General features: G+C 41.0%; 1 pseudogene; it reads right to left on the minus strand.

Annotated features, from left to right (window-relative positions):
* Positions 1–4,340: 4,340 nt before the first annotated feature.
* The window catches only part of LOC120227192, a 13,782-nt pseudogene continuing 10,170 nt past the window's right edge, over positions 4,341–7,952 (minus strand).

The raw sequence follows: 7,952 nt of genomic DNA on the forward strand, positions 1-7,952 counted from the left end.
GAATATTGAAGACATATCTGCACTCCATATTTTTTGGAGCATTATTCTCAATAGCCATGATATGGAAATGACTTAAGTATTCATCAACAGATGGACCAATAAAGAGATCACACACACACACACACACACACACGAATATTCTTCAGCCACGAGAAAGAAGGAATCGTTCCCATTTGTGACAACATAGATGACCTAGAGGGCATCATGCTAAGTGAAATAAGCCAGATAAAGACAAACTACTGTGTGATCTCACTTGCATGTGGTATCTAAAAAAAGATGAACTCCTAGAAACAGATAGTAGAATGGTGGTTACCAGGGGCTATAGGGTACAGACAATATTCGTCAAAGGGTAAATAAACTTCCATTTATAAGATGAATAAGTTCTGGGCATCTAAAGTAGAGCATTGGGATTATAGTTAACAATAATGTATTATAAACTTGAAAGTTGTTAGGAGAGTACACCTTAAATTTTCTCTCCCCCAAGAAGTAATGGTATTTATGGCACATAATGGAGGTGTTAGCTAACACTATGGTGGTAATCATTTCAAAACATTTATGTGTATCAAATCAACATGCTATACACTTTAAACTTATACAATGTATAATATGTCAATTGTATGTCAATAAAGCTGGAAGAAAACACAGGATAAAGAGGTAAATAAAGCATTTCTTGCTGTAGTCAAGTTCACCCGAAATTTACTCTTGTTTTTCAAGTGGCTAACAATCCTACACCCTTTCAAAATTAATAACATTTCATATTCAATGTTTTAATGCACATAATTTAAAGGAATAATTAAAGGAAGAGCTACAAATATATCCACCCTCTATTTTTACGATCACTTACAGTTTGTGTTTAAAGGCAAGCAATGTATCTTCAGGCAAGGAAGCTGGGGAACAGATCTAAGTTTTGCTTAGAGAGATTTTAACCAGGCTTCACCTTCAGAATGTTTGAGCAACTTGACCCAGGGTAAACTGGCAGCATGGAGGTCCAATCACCATTGGTCCCATCATTGAGATATGTGGTCACATTCTTGGTGATGTTGTAGCCTGTTTGTTGCTACAGCTTTCTTATCCAAGAATTCATTTTCTGATATCACTGTATGAGGGCCCTGACCAAATAGTTTACTTTTGATAGCATGCACCACACCTAGGTACAGAATCAGGGCTGGGTTGAGTGTCTGTTCAAAGTGCAACACAGGGTGAATTCATTCACAACCATGGGAAGAAATGACTGAATGAGCACCCTTCCATGAAAATCAGACCACAGTGAGAAGGCAGAGCACTCACTTGTCTTGAAAGTACCATATGATCCAGCAATTCTACTTCTGGGTATTTATCCAAAGGAAACAAACCACTAACTCAAAAAGATATATGCACTTTCATGTCTATTGTAGTAATATTTAATATTGCCAAGCTATGAAAACAACGTAAGTGTCCATTGGTGGATGAATACAGAAAATGTGATACATACACACTGGATATTATTCAGCCATAAAAAAGGGAAATACTGCCATTTGTGGCAACGTGGATGGACCTTGAGGCTATTATGCTAAGTGAAATAAAATGGAGAAATACATACACTATATCTCCCTTATGTGTGATATCTTGAAAAAAACAAAAGTCAACAAACTGAACTCACAGATACAGAGAAGAAACTTGTGGTTGCCAGAAGTGGGGGGTTTGGGGTGGGCAAAATGAGTGAAGATTAAAGTGGCCAAAAGGCACAAACTTCTAGTTATGAAATAAGTAAGTCCTAGAATATAATGCACAACATGGTGACTATAGTTAATAATACTGTGTTGCAGGGGCGCCTGGGTGGCTTAGTCGGTTAAGCGTCCGACTTTCGCTTGGGTCATGATCTCGCGGTTCGTGGGTTCCAGCCCCGCATTGGGCTCTGTGCTGACTACCAGCTCAGAACCTGGAGCCTGTTTCAGAGTCTGTGACTCCCTCTCTCTCTGACCCTCCCCTGCTCACGCTCTCTCTCTCTCTCTCCTAGAAATACATAAAAAACATTTAAAAAATTAAATACTGTGTTGCATATTCAAAAGTTGCTAAGAGAGTATATCTTAAAAATTCTCAACACAAGAAATAAATTCATAATTGTTTGTGGTGATGGGTGTTAATTAGACTTCTTGTGGTGATTATTTCACAATATATACATTTATGGAATCATTGTGTTGTGCACCTGAAATTAATACCATGTTGTATGTCAATTAGGTTTCAGTTAAAACAACCAACCAAACAAACAAAAGGGGTTGCGTTCTTAGTCTCAGGACAAGTGGAAGTGGTGTTGGGCCATGCTCCCTATTGTATAGCCCTGAGCACAGAGATGAGCAGGGGTTCAAGAAGAGGGTGACAGCTTGTGAGACAGAAGTCTCACAGAATTCTAGACAGAATTCTGGGGGCCTGTGTCTAGGACAAGCACAATCTTCTTGTTCCTCCTCCACCAAATCTACTCTCTGAGCAGCAAGCAGAGTTATCTTCTCAAAAACCTTCCCTGGCTTCACCCTATATAATATATATCCAGGGTTAGCAAACTTTTTCTGTAAAGGAGGAAGTTGTGAATATTTTAGAGTTTGCCAATCATCTGGTGTCAGTTGCAGCTATTCAGCTCCACCATTGCAGCATGAAAGCAGTTATAGACAATGCTTAAGGGTTCATAGTGGTGTTCCAATACATGTTTATTTACAGACACAGGTGGTGTCATAGTTTGCTCACTCTGGTGTATAGAAAAAGGAGAAAACTCTTGAATTTAGAATAAAAGCCACTTTGGGTAAATTCCTCCTATCTGTAGCTCTGAGTTCTTTGCTGCCATTCTTTTTCACTACACAGTCAGCTAGACATTGCCTTCAAGGTGATGTCACTGTTCTTTTTGGTTTCTTAATGTAACAGTTTTATTTAGATATAACTCACATACCACAAATTCATTGATTTAAAATGTACAATTTAGTGGCTTTAGTGTCCACAGATTTATTCCACCATCAATTTTAGAGCATTTTTATCACCCCAAAGAGATCCTGTACCATTTAGATACCTCCTCCAGTCCTAGGTGACCACCGATTTCCTTTATATCTCTGAAAATTTGTCTATTCTGGATATTTCATACAAATGAAATCATACAATATGTGGCCTTTAACGACTGGCTTCTTTCATAATATTCTTAATCTTATATAATTTCAATTTTGTGATCTTTTCAAGGTTCATCCATGCTGTAATATGTATGGGAACTTTATTCCTTTTTTATGGTTAAATAGCATTTCATTTTTTGTATATACCACATTTTCTTTATCCATTTGTCAGTTGATAGACATTTGGGTTGTTTCCAATTGTTGATTCTTATATATAATGTTCCTATGAACATACATGTGCAAGTTCTTGTGTGAACAGATCTTTTTCATTTTTTTAGGTATATACCTAAAAAATATACAAGTAGGGAAGGGATAATACTAAACATTCAAATATGGTAAGTATTTTAAAACAGTAAAATAATCATTTTAAAAATTCATGTATTTCCTTAAGAGAATTAAACACTATAAGCTGAATGTACTTTCTGAATTGTTCATATAAGCAAGGCAGTGTTTCTTCTTTAAAACATCAGGAAATGCACTATGGTTTATAAATAGATGTAGCTGCCCTCAAGATTTTAATATCGGTGGCTTTCTTTAAATTAAAACTCACAAAATTAAGGTATATCAATGGTTAGAAGTGCCATTCAAAGTGCAACACATGGTGAATTCATTCACAACCATTTTACTCTAACAACAGGTTTCCATGCTTAATATTTAGTGACTTATTTGACCAAATTAGGTCTTTTCAGGGGAAAAATATGTCACTGTAAAACATTTAGTTTGAAATTTATTTTAATATTTTCTTAGAAATAAAAATGTATTAGTGCACAGGTGTCCCAGTTGGTTAAGTGTCTGACTCTTGATTTCAGCCCAGGTCATGATCTCATGGTTTTGGGATCCAGCCCCAAGTCGGTCTCTGTGCTGATACTCCAGAGCCTGTGTGGGATTCCCTTTATCCCTCTCTTTCTTCCCTTCCCCAGCTGATACTCTCCTTGTCTCTCAAAATAAATAATTGTTAAAAAAAAATGTTCTCTCCCTCTTCCTCTGCCCCTCCCCTGCACACATGCATGTGTGCTCCCTCTCCCTCTCCCTCTTTCTCCCTAAAGAAGAAGGAGGAGGAAGAGGAAGAGGAGGAGGAGAAGGAGAAATAAAAGTTTATGGAGGAAAAGGTTTATCACAAGGTAAAAAAAGCAAAACACTAGAACGACCAAAGAACAAACACCACAAAGGATGCTTGCATTTTGTTCTACATTATTTATCAATGTATTTTTCTTACTCCAACTAGTTTACTCCATCAAATTCTGAATCATCTTCTGAATCACTATATTCCATAGCGATATAGCAAGACAGGATGGTAGCAACATGATTTTCAGTGTGTTCATATTTAGCTCCTGGTTCACACTGCTCTTTTACTTTGAATGCTGGATACCTTTTCATGTTGCTTCCAGAAACACATTCTTAGTGTTACTGATTACAGGTATGATTAATAAGTGACACTTTAGCTCAGAAGCAGGTGTAACTTGCAGTGGCAGAGTGGGGAGGCATTAATGAAACATAGGGACTTGGGGCAGTGGTAGGTGGCCTTGGATGTAACCCAGAGGGAGGATGAGCAAGAGTTCCCACCATGACAAGTGACGATGTTTGAATGCCAGGTGGAGTCAGAGATGAAAGTTGGGGGGTGGAGGCAGCCCCTGGACTTTAACTTGTTGAGTGGATGAGCTGGGACAGTCTTACATTTTAGGGGAGGTCTAGCTACTGGAGGTGATGGCTGTGTCAGGGGGTAAGTGATGCGAAAAGAACTCCAGGAGCAATCTGAAAAGGAGCTGGAGGTGGTGGTACTATGGGCATTTGTAAAGCAGTGGTTGGAACTGGTAAAAGAGCAGTGTGAACCAGGAGCTAAATATGGACACATTGAAAATCATGTTGCTACCATCCTGTCTTGCTATATTGCTATGGAATATAGTGATTCAGAAGATGATTCAGAATTTGATGGAGTAAACTAGTTGGAGTAAGAAAAATACATTGAGTCAGGAGAGGGAGGGAGTTGAAGTCATTGAAGCTCTTCATGAAAAAGTTGAGAAGGCAGAAGGAAGAAGTGGTAGTGGAAGCATGTGTGTGTGATTCACAAACACAGGTAGGCTGTCTGTAACTGGTGACAGGGTGATTTTCTCTCAAACCTCGTAACAAAACCAGTACAGGTAGGTGTGGGTTTCACTTCTGCTCCATGCAGTGGTGGAGGTGGAGGTGGCTCATGTGGCCTAAGACTTTCCTCACAGTTCACTCACTGGACAAGGTAATGGGCCAATAGTAACTTCAGTCTCCTTCTGTAAGAGGTTAGCAACATCTTCAGCCAGTTCTGGACCTTGGGCCAGATTCTGCTATTCCCTCTGCCTGCCATGAGGCACACGTGGCTCTTTTATGACACGTAGGTTTTTCTGCGTCTGCTTCCTCTTTTCCCTCTTTTTATCTCTATATCTTACAGTATTTTCTTTCTTTCTGTAGACCAAAGAAATATGAAGGACTAGTATAAGCTTGCCCATTTTTAAATTGGGCTGTCTTTTATAACTGAGTTGTAAGAATCTTTTATATGTTCTAGATAAAAGTCCTTTGTGGGGAGGGGGCAAGATGGCGGAGAAGTAAGGAGCTCCGTACTTACACTCGCGCCCATACATCACACAGAAAAGATCTGAAGCCATTGGAAACCTTACAAAACCTGAGAGATTGGGAGAAAAAGGACGCAGAATCCACTGAGAGAGCCTTCTAACATGAGTGCAAACTGGGGAAGATAAAATCAGGCTGGGATCAGAGACTCCAGGGTTGGAGGCGATCCCCCTCTACCCTCTACGGGGAGTGAGAGGGGAAAAGGAGAGAGTCCGAAACAGAAAAACCTCCGCTCGGGGGAAAAACCTCCACTTGGGGCATAGAAAGACCGTACTTGCAAATACCTGCACGGCAGGTCCTCTCGCGCCAACTGGTTCCAGGGGCCTGAGCACACAGACTGTTTCTTTGTGCCGGCTCCTAGTGGCTGGACTTCAGAGTGGTGGCGCGCCTGCCGCCATTGTCTTCCCGGGCAGCTTGGGCCTCAGAAAGAGCCGTGCGCGCGGACACCGGGCGTCCGCGCTCCTGGCCGGCTGGAACTCTAGAGGGAAGGCAAAGAGCTAAAAACTGGGAAATTTGCCTGTGAGTACATGTTTCGGGTGACGAGCCATAGAGGGACCTGGTTTTCCTCACTCCAGCGGGCTCGGGCTCAGCACACCCGGCAGGCAAGCCCCCGTCCATGCTCACCAGCCGGATCAGGGAAGGAAGCAGCAATTCTGATGCCAATCCCAGAGCGAGGTGGGAGGCCTGAAATTGCCCCGAGGGGATTGCCTGGGAAGTTGTGTCTAAGGCAATTTCAGCGGGGCGCGCGGACTGGGATTTGGAGATTGGGACTGGCCTGAGTTGAAGAGTGCAACCAACTTTGGCTGCGCCACCAGTACAGGGAGTTTACAAGCCCAAAAAAGCGAGGTGCAGCGCTTGGTTCAAGAAGGGACTGGAGCACCGCCACTCTTCTCCCCACAACCGCAGAGGCAGAACTCCCGCCTGAGGCATTGGATCATGCCACGCCCATCCCTGCTTGAGAGCTGCCCTCCTCGGTTTTTTTTTCTTTTTTTCTTCTTCTTTCTCTTTTCTATCTTTTTTCCCCAGAACACTGACCTGATTAAATCTGGTCGCCGGCTTGCTTAAACAATCACAACGAGTCCATTCTATAGATGTAAATTCTACACCTACCGACATTTTCATCTCTTTCTCTCAGGAGTAATTAGACTATATAGTTTCTCTGGATAATACCAGCATCCTTCTATCACCTATCCAACCATATTCTACCCTTTACTTCTTTGAAAAAAGCTTCTTATCCCTTCTGCCTGTTCATTCTATTTCCAATTTTGCCTCATCCCCACCCTGTCTTCTCTCTCTTTCTCTATGCTCTTCAACCAACACTGCACATACACGGCTATTTAACTGTAGCTGGGAAATCCGGGTATATGCTTTAAAACGTTCTTTGTCCACAGGCTTTCTTCTTTTTTCCTTTTCTTTTCTCCTTTTTGACCCTTTTATGTATTTTATACTCTCTATTATTCGTCCTCCCTCCTCCGTCTTTTCTCTTAACTTTTTTGTTTTCCCGCTCGCTTTGCATGTTAGTTGAATTAGCCTGTGCGTTTGTGTGCTCCTGCTCCCTGTGTGCTTGTCTGTCTGTTTTCTATTCCAGGGCTACCTCAAGAAACAAGCCAGAGTACACAAGGTGGAGAGTCCCAAATATCACTACGAATAGGAAAATAAAATAACCAAGGTCCCAACAAGAGAGACCAAGAGATACCATTCAAAAAACACTCTCTGAAAGGATAGGCACTGGACAGTCAAAGAGTCTTCTTGGATATAGCAGCACTCATAGATACAGAGAGCATAACAGGTCTTTAAAACCAACAAGAGCCAAAAAGCTAACTAAAATGATGAAACAAAAGAGCTCTCCTCCAAAGAAACTCCAAGAAGAAATGACAGCTAACGAACTGCTCAAAACAGATATCAGCAGCATCACTGAACAAGATTTTAGGATAATAATGGTAAAATTAATAGCTGGGCTTGAAAAAAACATAAGGGACATCAAAGAAACTATGGCTACAGACAGAATGGAAAATAAAAATAGGTATGAAGAATTAAAAAATGCGATAAATGAGATACATAATAAATTAGAGGCCTCCAATGCAAGGATTGAAGAGGCAGCAAGGAGAATAAGTGATTTAGAGGACACCATGATAGAAAAACAGGACGCTGACAAAAAAAGAGACAAACTGATCCAGGAACAGGAAAGAAGAGTTCGAGAGCTCAGCGACACAGTCAAACGCA

This window comes from Hyaena hyaena, unplaced genomic scaffold, assembly GCF_003009895.1.
Source record: "Hyaena hyaena isolate Hyena2069 unplaced genomic scaffold, ASM300989v1 scaffold_2068, whole genome shotgun sequence".
NCBI lineage: Eukaryota > Metazoa > Chordata > Mammalia > Carnivora > Hyaenidae > Hyaena > Hyaena hyaena.